Source organism: Notechis scutatus, chromosome 7, assembly GCF_049901735.1.
Source record: "Notechis scutatus isolate UNSWTSFEM ecotype Mainland chromosome 7, rNotScu1.2, whole genome shotgun sequence".
Lineage (NCBI taxonomy): Eukaryota > Metazoa > Chordata > Lepidosauria > Squamata > Elapidae > Notechis > Notechis scutatus.
The window spans coordinates 10,185,710-10,200,563 of NC_142015.1; the positions used below are offsets into that span (position 1 = coordinate 10,185,710).

General features: G+C 38.7%; 1 long non-coding RNA gene across 1 annotated transcript in view; it reads left to right on the forward strand.

Annotated features, from left to right (window-relative positions):
* Nucleotides 1-13,298, forward strand: part of LOC148130025 (uncharacterized) — a 146,799-nt gene extending 133,501 nt beyond the window's left edge. The window contains exon 3 of the long non-coding RNA XR_015750351.1: nt 13,196-13,298. This is a non-coding gene — a long non-coding RNA (uncharacterized LOC148130025). The remainder of the gene's footprint in view (nt 1-13,195) is intronic.
* The last annotated feature ends 1,556 nt before the right edge of the window (nt 13,299-14,854 follow it).

Below are 14,854 nucleotides of genomic sequence, written 5' to 3' on the forward strand. Positions count from 1 at the left end.
GATAGCCTCTTTGTTTGTGTTCTATGCATGGATATATCTTGTGGATAGCAGGCTTGGCACCTACATTCACTAACCTTGTCTGTTTTATTTCCAAAGTGTTGACCAGATGGTCAGTTGTTTTGGTGCTGTAGCTAGTTGGGGAGGGAAGGGAAGAATTGTAATTATGGGAATGCGCAGGGCTGCAGCAAACACCCAAGGCAAATGACAGAAAGTCATTTTTGCATTTAGATTCTCGAGACACGATAACACGAGTGCATAGAAAATATAACTGCCTGGAAGGAACATTCAATTATTACAGTGCATCGCCTCCCCACTCCCACCCTGTCCAACTTTTCCTTTTCTTGCCCAAACTCTTATATTTATTGCTTCCAGAATGACAAAAAAAGAGCAAAATGAATTTTCCAAAGTAAATGTTTGTCCCAAGTAATGGTTTATTAGTGAAAATAATGACAACAGCAATAATTGGAAGTGAATACTCATGACATGTTAATAATGTCAGAGAAGTTAATTTAACGGCATAAAAATAAAGATGGGCACAGTGATAGACAACATCCTAGGCATGCTGTGAATATTCAATTTATCTTAAAATAAATACTGAAGAAACATTTTCAGCTGCATATTACGTGTTCCCCTTAAGTATACTGTTTCTTAACATATAAAAGAGTCAAAACCTTTTAGATATCATTCTCTTATTTTCTTATAAACAGAATTCAACCAGCTATACTTAGGCTTTCTTTGGTTTTAGAAAAGTACATCTCTAACCAGGACTTTTTAAAAAGACTATATATATATATATATATATATATATATATATATATATATATATATATGTATGTATGTATGTATGTATGTATGTATGTATGTATGTATGTATGTATGTATGTATGTATGTATGTATGTATGTATGGTATGTATCTATCTATCTATCTATCTATCTATCTATCTATCTATCTATCTATCTATCTATCTATCTATCTAGTATTCAGCTTTGGGTATTTTCCACGTCATTGTAGTTGTGCTTTTCAAGTTGTAGCAGCGTTTGGCAGAATCTCATCTGCCATCATCAGGCTTCTGTATTGTGTTCGTCTGTGAGAAGAACACAATACAGAAGCCTGATGATGGCAGATGAGATTCTGCTGAACGCTGCTACAACTTGAAAAGCACAACTACAATGACGTGGAAAATACCGAGCAAAGCTGAATACCATACATGTAAGTACCCGAAACTGAAACTTAAGAAAATAAATATATATATATATATATATATATATATATATATATATATATATATATATATATATATATATATATATATATGGATCTTTGGTTATTCGGGTTTTCTCCGCGTAAGATTGGAAGTATCTAGGCAACGTTTCGATGAAGTCTCATTCATCATCTTCAGGCTTCTGTCTTCGGCTCTGTGCTTCTCAGAGTGATGTGAGCTTGCAGCTGCTTCTTCCTTTTAACTGCTAGTGGGGTGTGACTTGATTGGTTGGGGGCTTGGCTGTGTTCTGATTGGGTGGGGTGTGTTCTCATTGGTTGGGGGTTTGGCTGTGTTCTGATTGGTTGGGGGTTGGCCATGTTCTGATTGGCTGGAGGCGTGTTCTGTTCAGGTGGGGGCTTGGTTGTGCTCAGGTTGGTCTTAGTTACTGGGGGATTTGAGCTGGTGAGCTGTGATCTTGCTGTTTGGCTTCGAGTTCGTGGTCGTGCTGCATCTTCATGGTGGGGGTCAGTTCGCTTCATGTATGGCTCAGAGGGGGGGGTTGAAGTGGGTAGTGATGCAGCTGCAGTGCGGCTTCTGGTCTGTGGTCGCGTCTCATCTTCTGTGTGGGTGTGAGTCTGCTTTTTACGTGGAAGTGTGGTGGTGGCATCTTGTGTGGCCCTCGTGGGTGTGGGTCTGGTGTCATTCATCATGTTAGGTACTCGTCTGTTCATGAGGGCGGGTTTCCAAATGGCTGGTAAGCGGGAGGTGTCATCTCTTTTATTCATGCTGTGTGGGCGTTTTTCTATCTCTATGGCTTCTCTGATTATTCTGTTGTTGAAGTGTTCGGTTTTGGCGATAGTTCTGGTATTTTTAAAGTCAATCTCATGTCCTGTGGCTTTGAGGTGTTGGACCAGGGAAGAGGTCGGTTCTTCTTTTTTGATTGAGTTCTTATGTTCTTCAACGCGTGCATTTATTCTCCTGTTAGTTTGTCCAATGTATGTGGTGGGGCAGGTGGTGCAAGGGATTTCGTATACTCCCTGGTGCAGCTGCATCACTACCCACTTCAACCCCCCCTGAGCCATACATGAAGCGAACTGACCCCCACCATGAAGATGCAGCACGACCACGAACTCGAAGCCAAACAGCAAGATCACAGCTCACCAGCTCAAATCCCCCAGTAACTAAGACCAACCTGAGCACAACCAAGCCCTCACCTGAACAGAACACGCCTCCAGCCAATCAGAACATGGCCAACCCCCCAACCAATCAGAACACAGCCAAACCCCCAACCAATGAGAACACACCCCCACCCAATCAGAACACAGCCAAGCCCCCAACCAATCAAGTCACACCCCACTAGCAGTTAAAAGGAAGAAGCAGCTGCAAGCTCACATCACTCTGAGAAGCACAGAGCCGAAGACAGAAGCCTGAAGATGATGAATGAGACTTCATCGAAACGTTGCCTAGATACTTCCAATCTTACGCGGGAGAAAACCCGAATAACCAAAGATCCACATACAAATACCCATGAGAACCTCAGAAAACATATTATATATATATATATATATATATATATATATATATATATATATATATATATATATATATATAAAGAGAGAGAGAGAGAGAGAGAGAGAGAGAGAGAGAGAGAGAGAGAGAGAGAGAGAGAGAGAGAGAGAGAGAGAGAGAGAGAGAGAGAATGTTTTCCAAATCTTAGTTGTGAAAAAATGAGTGACCACTAAATGGCAGCAAAGTATTCTTTGCCGCCATTTAATGATGGTCTGAATTTTGCAACTTATTTCATTGCAACCCTAACTATAACTAAGAGATACAGAGACAGACACACACAATGGTTTGGGATGGCAGAATTACACTTAGTAATCTATGGTATATAAACTAAATTATGCTATAGTTAGTTTTTGTGATGTTCAGTCCTGATATATTGCTCAATTTGTTTTTGTAGTTAGTTGTTGCTAAACCTTCCTGGATCAGTAGCATCTGAAACTGGAATGGGTGAAGGTTGCTAATCTGTTGATAACTCTAGTTTTGAGGCTTCAGTCTAGGAAGCCAGAGTTATTTTAGAATCAACTCTACTCCGCGTCTGGCCTTTAGCCTGATGGGGGCTATGTTCGGGTTTAGGCTAAATGAGATAGGGGTCCCACAGTACTTGCCTAACGTCCCATCGAATATGTCTCGGAACTCCTCCATCAGGTCTTTTTCCCAGTCTGTATCGGTGACGCTGTTGATTCCTGTCACTTCGATTCCCAGAGGCGCGAACCATTCTAAACCAAGCAGGCTGGGGCGGTCTCGGTCAATGATGGTCAATGGAAGAATTTCAGTGTGTTTCTTGAATTTTACCTTGAAATGTCCCAATCCAACTACCGGAATCTTGTTCCCTTGGTAGTCTTTTAACATCAGGCTTTGCTCTTCGAGTTCTTTCCGCCGTATGTATGGTATCAAGTTTTTTATTGTGTTCCATGATACCATTGACAGATATGAGCCGGAGTCTACTTCCATTTCGCATGGCTCTCCTTCTATCTTGACATTTATTCGAACCTTCTTAGCATCAGTTGCTCTAGCGTTTCCAATCATAATCGTCTGATGTGTTTCTTCCTTCTCGTTGAGTCGCTGACTTCTATTTTCCCGGCTCCAACGACTTCCGGTTGGCTTCTCCTTAGTTCTGGGGGGCGGGGGGGGGGTGCTGCCTCGTCTTTTTGGACTATAGCTCTTTTTGTTTTGGCAGACCCTTGCAATGTGCCCCCGTTTTTCGCAGTGTCTGCAGATGGCGTCCATAAAACAGCACTCAGAATGCAGGTGATTTCCTCCGCATCCGGCACACTGAAAATCAGATTTTCTCCCTCTTCTTTCTCACTGGTTCCGCTCTGACTGGAGTCTGTTTACCTCTTCGTCTTCTTCCTCAGAATCGGTTGATGACTCAATGTCTTCATGGTGGGTGGTTGCGGTAGTGTGTTTCTGGGTACCTTCCGCTTTCTTTTCCCTGCTCTGGCTTGGACTGTTGGCCGTATTCATTTGCTTCATTTTCGCCGCAGATTTTTTTTGCTGCCTCAGCTGCGGTCGCTTCAGCGATGGCTTCATTTATGGTAATGTTGGGTCGATTAAGCAGTTTGCTCTGCAGGGTAGCGTCTCTCATTCCGAGGACTATGCGATCCCTCATGGCTTCATCCATGTTGAGGAACTCGCATGCCCCTCCAATGTCCCTTAGTGCTGCTACGAAGTCCCCAATACTCTCGCCTTCTCATTGATCCCGTTTATAAAATTCGTGTCTTCGAATGAGGTTGGACACAACAGGCGTGTAATGGTTTCTTAGCAGTTGGTTCAGGTCTGGCCATGCCATCTGTTTGATATCGTTCGGTTTCGCCAATGCCTTTGCCATTTTAAAAATGGTCGGACCGCAATGTGTCGGGAATACGGCTCTCTTCCTCTGGTCAGTGATTCCTTGTAGTTCGTTGCTTTCCAGGAAAATCAGGAACCTGTCAATATATGATTCCCAGTCTTCTTCAGCTGGGTTGAACGGTGCGGGTGGCGAGTTGTTGCCGGCCATCTCATCGATTTTTCGGCTTACGTTGCCATGTGCTTATGGTCTTTGTTCCTTCGATCCCATCCTCGTTGCCAGTGTTCTATTGCCAGAACAAAGCAGACTCGAGACCGGAGTTGAATTCAGCTCTTTATTAACTGTTAGTAACTTCAACTAAAGTCGAGCTGCGGCAGCCCTTTTTATAGCGGCTGCTCGCGGCTCGCAACCAATGGCATTTATTTAAAACTCCCGCCGCTTAGGCGGCCAATCAGAACTGTTGTTATCTACCAATCGCTAGGTGGCAATGTCTGTCCAATAGGAATGCAGTATTACGAGTATGCAAAACAAGTACATAACACAAACAATCAAAAAGTTAAACATAATGCTCATTTAGCAAGAGCACTAATTAATTAAGCCTATAACTTATGCAGGAAAGCAACCAATGGCAAACCTTATGCCCAAGGAGGCATGGATTGACATATAGCTGTTTCTGCATGCACAAGGAGGGTTTCAAATGGTTAATGGCAACTGCCTCAGCAAACTGCAGGAAATGAGAGTTCTGAAGGCATAGTAGAACTTTTAATGCACCCCCCCTTGTGCATGCAGAAATGGCTTTATGTCAATCTATGCTTCCCGTGGGCATAAGGCTTGCCATTGGTTGCTTTCCTGCATACATTATAGGCTTAATTAATTAATGCTCTTGCTAGATCTTATATCTGAGGCTGTTTTCAACCATATTATTATAATGCTTATTTATCAAAAATAAAATTTCAGAATCAATATCATTATGTAGGTTACAAAATATGATTTTTTGTCCAGTTCCAGCCCTAAAGGAAAAACCAAAATCTGAATCTAATACTTTTTTTCCCCAAAACATTTATTTGTAAAAACTGCAAGGAAAATTTATGGTAATAAAAAAGGGCAATAGTTGCATTTCAAAGAAGATGATAATTAATTAAAGATTTAAGCAATTAGTGATAAGAAAAAAGGGATTGGTGAAACCTTAATGTTTAAATTATATTCATTATAATATTACTGAGCTCCCTCTCCCCATTTCTTTCTCTTTCCTTTTTGTCCTATATTTGTCTGTATTTAAGCCCATGCTGCTTATTTTGTTGTTTATTTAGATTTTGTTGTTTGGGGAAAGGACAAAAATATGTTCTTGTTGTCTGAATTGATTGGCAATAATTGTGATCTCTCCACCCTAAAGGTACAGAGCACCAAACATGTATTGCACATAAAACAAAGTCCAATTTTGGGCAAAATCTCAGGAATTCTGTTTAGCTGGTAATCCTCAATAAAACTAATTTAGTCTTCCATCACACTTCTCCCTTTCTCCTATCTAGATATGAAGTTAATCCTTGAAAAAGGAAACCACAAATCCAGCCTCATAGCGGTAATCCTTAGTTAATATTGCTTTGCTTTTTGCAGTTCTACATTTTCCAAATTTTCATAGGAATTATAATTATATATTTCAGTCAATTTATCGACCTGTCTGAATATATTTGATTATTTGTTATTACAATCAATGAGCAGCCAGACTGTGACAAACAGAAATGCAAAGGCAATAGAAAAACAATTCAACAAATAAAATATATGGTATGTTATAAAGCTGGAGGTTGTGAGGTTTATATAAAAGAAAATATATCATCCGGCCAAGTACTAAAATCATATAAAATTATTGTTAGTGCTGCTATAAAACAAAATAAAAGGAAATCCTTGCTAGTGGGCACACACTTGGATGAAATGAATAGATTTGTATTTCATAATTACAAAGAGAGCAAAATAGGACAACTGACAGTCAAGAGGATGTTACAGGTTTTATAAATGGCCCAATGTGCTGTTTGTCAGCCGAGAATGTAATATTATAAAGCAGCATAACCCATTATTGTATTCATGTTGTCTAAGATCCATTTTCTCTCTAGCTATTATTCTTTTGATGCTTCCAACCAGACCTTGGATGGATGCTTCTCCTTTATTACCTTTATAGTAAATGGAGAGATCCTGCAATTAAAATTAGATTATTCAATTAGCTTCAGTTCATGAAGGAACCCCACTCAGACCCTGGATAACCAATAAACTAAAAAATAAAATAAGCAACAGTTACTGGATCTGGTTAGTATTTGAATAGGAGGCTAATAGAACATCAGAGAACTATAAACTATATCAGCCAATTGAAAAGGCAATGTAGAAGATGGTAATAGTAATTCATTTCTGTATTGTACATTCATATTAAACCAATTCAGAGCCTTTCCCTTTTAATTCAAAGAGGCAATGTTGCAGTTTTCCTGACAAGGGAAAACAAGCAACTGTGAGACCAAGGGAAGGCAAGTTGAATTTATTTTTCAGATAATAATTTGTATTACAGTTTATAATTGCAAAGATAAAAAATAAAGACTAATAAAATAAAAAGAAAAATGGAGAGAAAAAAGAAAAAGAAAAAAGATAGCAAAGAAAAAGGATCTATAAAAAATGACTTCCCCCTTTCATCACAAGAAAAAAAAATGCGAACTAATAAAAAGAAAAAGTAGAGAGAAAAAAAGAAAAGCAACAAAAGATAGTAAAGAAAAAAGATCTATAAAGAAACGACTTCCTCCCCTTCATTAAAAAGAGCAAATGCAAACTAATAAAAATATAAACAAGAAAAGAAAAAGATGAAGAGAAAAAAATAAAAAATAAAGCAAAGAATAAGAATAAGAATAAAAGGAGGGAATTTCATCCCCCTTCATCTCAAGATGTACAAATAATTCATCACCTTTTCTGATGCTGCAAAAGTCACCACAGTCATTATTTTTAAGCAGTTACTTGGTACAACTCCATTTGTGCTCAGCTACATACTAAGAAACGTCAACCAGTCCATTCAGTTTAAAACTTTCTAAAAGTGAAATGTTTTAGATAATGATCTGGGATGAACAATGAAAGACAACTAGTCAATTTGCTTCTTCAAAACAATACTACAGGATTTTTCTTCTTCTTCCTCTCCCCTGAAGTGTTGAATATTTTCTTAAATTTCCTAAGAATTGAATTTTGGAATCATTTTAGCTTGACCCTTTAACAAAGCGGAAGTAGCCTTGGTTCTCTCTTCTCCCATTATTCCCCTATTGAAGTAAAAATCTTCAAAGCTTCTGTCCAAAAATATTCCCCTAAGGCAATATGAGAAAAAGAGGCAAGATCCACACACAGTCCCTGTGTCAACAGCGGAAACAAGTGATTCCTTTAGGGCCCAATTATATTCCACATAGCCACAGATGTAAGGTGCGAGAGCAGCTTTCCCACTTAAGAGACTTTGAAGCACATTATATTCGGCCTCTTTGCTCCTAATGAAAAAAGACAAGCAAAACAAAAGTACAAATCATATTTTACTCGAATTCCAGTGCATAAAATATTGCTAATTGTATCTAAGCTATAATTTGTACAACTGAAAACTAATGTTATAATACGGATCAATTCATATTAAGATGATATACTAAGATTTGAGTCTAATTCCTAGGGTGCAAAACATAGATATGATTGATAAAGGCAGGAATATATTGAAAATATATCTTCACCAGTTGATACTTAAAGGAACCAAGGAAATCTTTCTGACTTAGTGCCTACTTACAAGGTATAAAGCAATGTTGTATTCTAGTTATTTTATTATTTAATTTATCTATGTATAAAAACGAAATACCACTCCCTCATCATCACAAAATCTCCAGAACCGTAAAGCCTACAAACTTGAAATTTGACACTATGTTCCTCTTAGTTTCTAGGTGCTAAAAAAGGATTTTTCAAAATGACCATCAGAGCATTAGCATTTCATATATTATTATTAACACGCTCTGATGCTAAGGAATTCTATTTCATCCTCCCCACCTAAAAAGAAATCTGTTCCAAATGCAAAACACAAGCAGAGGAGAGGAGTTTCAGTTTCAGTTTCACAGCACCAAGCAGCTTTAGTACAGAACAGTTGAGCTAAGCCACGCCCAGGCTCCTTGTTGTCTCCTTCTTGCTCACACAGCAAATACTGTTTCACTTTCCAAACAGCCCTGAACTCTCTCACACACTGACAGGATGCTAGCCAGATGAATACTGATGAATGCTGGTAGGCAGAGGGATATTTTTTCTCTTATTTCCCTCCCCAAAAACTTGCCCAATCACATAGTTTTGTAGTGAAGCATGGGTACCCTGCTAGTATACTAATAATATGGTGGTAAGACTCATAAAATTAAAACATCATCCTTGAAACCCTGGCTAGTAGACCCATCATACATAGATAATACAGTCATCATTTCTACTTGAGGACAGCCCTAAAATCAATTGTATCCTACTGCATAGACAATTTATTTATTTATTGTGAAAAAAACTAAACATTATGGTCTTTATAAAAAAAGCCTTGTAAACATAATTATAGGAGGCGAAGAAATAGAAATGAACAAATTTAGGGCTTCAAATGCCTTGCAATTTTTTTTTTTTATGCCACCAGTTCAGGGAAGCCCCAAATTTGGTCCCTAAAAGAGAAGGTCAGAAGACGTAAAACTCCCATATTAAGATTCTCCCCCCCCCCACCTCAGGAAAGGAGGCAATTATATATTACAATTATACTACTAGTATGGTATATTGTATTATATACTTAGTGGACTAAAAGTATCTGAACACAAAATAATAACACAGCTGTTCTATGGCTTCCAAATGTGTGCATATAAGAACCTGGAACCATTAGAAACTATATAATCAATCTTGCAAGGGAACCTGTTTTAATTATTATTTATATATCATATTTACATAAATCATATTTTTGATTCTTCATTGTGCTACCAATTCAACCCTTCAGACTGAAGCCAGAATTATTCCAATTAACATCTGTGTGTAAATAGCACACATTAGTTACTATCTCCAACTAATTTTCAATGTCATTGTGGACATTTCTTCAGTGAATTGATTCCAATGGGGTTTGCTCAGGCCAAACCATCTTTCAAATAACACATCGGAGATAATGATCTTAGCCCCACCATATATTTAGTGAGCCCATAAAAAAGTGTTGCTCTTACTCATTACCTGTACAATATTATTCTCCCAAACACCAGCAGAGCTTTGACTCTTACTCACTGCAATGTCTTCCCCTCTGCTGGGTCTTGGAGGGAAGGTTTTATAATATACCAAAAGAGCTGTCTCTTTGTCCTTGTAGTTAAGGGCAGGTGGAAATCGTAAGCCATATGTTGCTGAGATTCAGTCTTAGAATAATACATTGAGTGAGAAGAGGAAAGGGATCCAAAACTGCACATTTTAACTGCATTCTATGCTAAATATGAATCAGAATATGAAAGACACTTCTGTTTTTCTTAGGATGTTTGAGAATTTCTTTTCAACTTCTCCTGGAGATCTTTTCAATTATTTTTTCTTGCCAGATGAGCATAGGATTCAACTAGTATCATTGTTTTTATTTCTTAACTTTAAAATGCCCTATAGGGGGCTCTTTAAAAGACTTGGAATTTAATAGGAAGTGTGGGTGGCTGCAAACTATTGGAAAGGTAATTGAACAATGAAAGAGAATATTCCCACATACACCTTCATTACCTTCTAACTTAATAAATGCAAAGAACTTGATAGCCTTCTCTTGTGAATTTCCCCAGCATTCTGCTTGCAAAGGAAGTCTGGAAACATCTCCTTTTTCATCAGATCAAAAGTGAACAACTATTTTAAAAGTGCAGAATTGCCCTAATTAATTAGCATGAAAATAGAAGACAGTGTTGCCATGCCATGATCAAAGATACCTCCCACAGTGCAAAATGAAAATTCAACAGTTACAATAATTGAGTGGAAGTGTTATCTGGGCTATGCTATTACCACTTTCACATGCACAATTTTCTACATCTTGATCACTTCCTCAAATAGTTGCTATGTTCCAAGCTAAACAGGCCCAATGACTAGTCAGATGGTGATTTCATCCAACTGTCTCAACAAGGAACTGGCAGACTGAGACTGCACTGTTTTCCATGTACACCAGCCAAATATTTGCATTTCATCCCAGAACATGATGAAAAGGTTGCTCACTGATCTTGATCTCAACAACATGAAGGTGGGAGAAAACATTAAATATTTGCTTTTCGTGGATATATGAACATGGAAAAAAGGACTGGGGATAAATCAATTTTTAAAGGCATACCATGCCAATGATTTTTCTCAATAGATGAATGATTTCAGAAGAGGAAATGCACAAATGGCAGTCAAATTAAAAAGGGAAAGTGTCTTTCCATTTTGAATTGGATTTGTAGCTGTCTTTCTTGCACTCCCTTGAATGAAACGTATGCCATCTCTTTTAAACATGCTTTATAACTGATTCCAAAACATGTGGTTATGAATCAGATTGTGTCTAAAGAAGACAGGCCAGTATGTCTGCAAAAACTGGTCCATTGTGCCAAAGTTGTCCTATACTTGCAATTAAATTGTGCAAGTATCACATGATGACTGGAAATCAATTTGATGTGCACGAGGACAATATTTCATTATTTCTTTCTCCCTATTGAAAAGTTTGAGATGTTGAAATGTCCATATCTGAGCAATCCTGCAATCCTTTTTTATAGATTATACTACAATTCTGCCATCCTTTTTTTATAGATTATACTACATTTCCTGGGACAATATGTGGGAAAATGTCATGGGGGGTGCAAATCCACTTAGAATTAGGTCTCCATGAATTTGGAGTGAATGGTTGTAAGTCAAGCACTATCTCTATTAAAAATATTTCAATAATTTAGGTTATTAGCATTAAAGACATCAAAAAATATCTTTTAGGTTTAGCTGTTCTTGTTTCTACTTGGATCAGTACGAATGACAATCTGTAACATGATGAAGAATAGAAAAATCACTTGGAGAGAAGCTTTTAGCCTAACAATCGTAAGTGGTTGATACATAATTGAACTTCTCTATTTCTCCCAGTGTCTTTGATCATCCTTTCCAGGACACAGAGATGATCAGAAAAGGAGAGTATACTCTTTCCTTCCTTCTCCTTCTCTCCCCCCTCTGGAAATCTGGTAAAGATACATAGAGCAGATGCCTTGTGTTCAGTGAATGAGTGCGGGTATGTGATGGAGTAGCTATTCAACATGGGACTTCTTTGATGAACAGACAGGTATGGAAAAGTGGAAATTTAAATAAAGGCTTGGGAGATTTTTCGGTGCTGGATCCTTTAGGGATGAAAGAAGTAAAAAAGACTTTGTTTCAGATACATACTTGTTTCCTTCTTGTCCCTATGTGGCAGATTTTGTTCGTTTTGATTTTGAAAGGTTGGTAACTGTGTGGCTCAATCAAGGAGGAAGCATATTTTTCTGCTCATTAACTCTGGTCTGTTTTATATTTTGTCTTCCAGAGCAGAAAAAGGAAATCTTGAGAAAGTTTGGGAAGCTGAATTTTCTTCTGAGAACTTGTATAAGGCTAGTTGATAATGAACAGACTCCACATTCTTGGGGAGATAAGAGATTTCACTGGACATAGAAAAATTACTCAGAATTTCAAAGCCTTCTTCAATGCAAAAGGGGATATAAGAAGTACAGTAAATGCATAAGGAAAAGCTTAACCTCTGAATCTGAAAGTTAAAGAGTGCTCTTGAGTTTAATGATTTAGGGAAGACATTTTTATGCTTTAAGATCTGTTTGGGACTCCTAAATGACAAAAGAGGCAAATGGGAGAATAGAAGGGAGAAGCATTATAGTAACTCAAACTCACTGTAATATGTTATAGCATTTTGGTGTTAGTTGTTAACAGAAAACAGATGCAGAGTATTTCTAATGTGTTTAAGAAATCCAAATTTCAGATTGCAGGAACTGGATATATCTAGTCTGGTGAAGATATAGATAGATATATCCTTCTAGTCTACAGGTGAAACTCGAAAAATTAGAATATCATGCAAAAGTTCATTTATTTCAGTAATGCAACTTAAAAGGTGAAACTAATATATGAGATAGACTCACTACATGCAAAGCAAGATAGTTCAAGCCGTGATTTATCATAATTGTGATGATTATGGCTTACAGCTTATGAAAACCCCAAATCCACAATCTCAGAAAATTAGAATATTACATGCAATCAATAAAACAAGGATTGTACATAGAACAATATCAGATCTCTGAAAAGCATAAGCATGCATATGTACTCAGTACTTGGTTTGGGCCCCTTTTGTAGCAATTACTGCCTCAGTGCGGTGTGGCATGGAAGCTATCAGCCTGTGGCACTGCTGAGGTGTTATGGAAGACCAGGATGCTTCAGTAGATGTCTTCAGCTCTTCTGCATTGTTCGGTCTCATGTCTCTCATCTTTCTCTTGGCAATGCCCCATAGATTCTATGGGGTTCAGGTCAGGCGAGTTTGCTGGCCAATCATGCACAGTAATCCCACAGTCATTGAACCAGGTTTTGGTGCTTTTGGCAGTGTGGGCAGGTGCCAAATGAAGTCAGCATCTCCATAAAGCTCGTCTGTGGAAGGAAGCATGAAGTGCTCCAAAATCTCCTGATAGACGGCTGCATTGACTCTGGACTTAATGAAGCACAGTGGACCAACACCAGCAGATGACATGGCTCCCCAGATCAACACAGACTGTGGAAACTTCACATTGTACTTCAAGCATCTTGCTGTGTGTGCCTTTCCATTCTTCCTCCAGACTCTGGGTCCTTGGTTTCCAAATGAGATGCAAAAGTTGCTCTCATCAGAAAAGAGGACTTTGGACCACTGAGCAACAGACCAGCTCTGTTTTTCTTTAGCCCAGGTAAGATGCTTCTGATGTTGTTCGTTGTTCAAGAGTGGCTTGACAAGAGGAATACGACATTTGAAGCCCACGTCCAGGATCCGTCTGTGTGTGGTGGCTCTTGATGCACTGACTCCAGCTTCAGTCCACTCCTTGTGAAAGTCCCCAACACTTTTGAATGGCCTTTTCCTGACAATCCTCTCCAGGCTGCGGTCATCCTCGCTGCTCGTGCACCTTTTTCTTCCACACTTTTCCCTTCCACACAACTTTCTATTAATGTGCTTTGATACAGCACTTTGGAAACATCCAACTTCTTTTGTAATTACCTTTTGAAGCTTTCCCTCCTTATGGAGGGTGTCAATGATGGTTTTCTGCACAACTGTCAGGTCAGCAGTCTTTCCCATGATTGTGATTCCTACTGAACCAGACTGAGAGACCATTTAAAGGCTCAGGAACCCTTTGCAGGTGTTATGGCTTAATTAGCTGATTAGACTGGGACACTTTGAGCCTAGAATATTGAACCTTTTCACAATATTCTAATTTTCTGAGATTGTGGATTTGTGATTTTCATGAGCTGTAAGCCATAATCATCTCAATTATGACACATCATGGCTTAAATTATCTTGCTTTACATGTAATGAGTCTATCTCATATATTTGGTTCACCTTTTAAGTTGCATTACTGAAATAAATGAACTTTTGCATGATTTTCTAATTTTTTTAGTTTCACCTGTTGTCTAGAAGGATGAGGGATGACATGATAGCAACGATAGCAATGTTCCAGTATTTGAAGGGCTGCCACAAGTATGAGGGGTTCAATCTATTTTCCAAAGCACCAGAAAGCAAAAAAAAGAAACAATTGATGGAATCTAATCAAGGAGAGAAGCAACTTAGAACTAAGGAGAATTTTCCTAACATGAGAAAATTAACCAGTGAAATGGCTTGCCTTCAAAAGTTGTGGGTTTGCCATCACTCGAGGCTTTTAAGATGGTGATTGAGGCAAATGCCTAACCGCATTACTGGAGACAGGGTCTGGGGTCTGGGGCCAATGGAGCCGTGATCTACCTCAACTGGGACTGCTGAAAAATTTTGGAAGGTTCTGAGAACTGAGAACTTGCCAGCAATTCCGAGAGTGAGCAGAGAGAGTGAGCCAGGACATCATCCCGAGCAGAGAGCCTAAGACTCCACTCCGTAGGATGCCATTCCGAATGGGTGAGACCTGAAAGAACTGGGACTGGTGGATAATGAATAGGGCATGCAAAGATCAAAGAGCAGATAGCGGAGAGCGGATAGTGATAAGAGCCGACACGAGCTGTGAATAAATGAGAGCGGAGAGTGTATAGCAGAGAGCGGATACAGATAAGAGCTGGGACGAGCTGTGTTTAGATGGGAGTTTGATT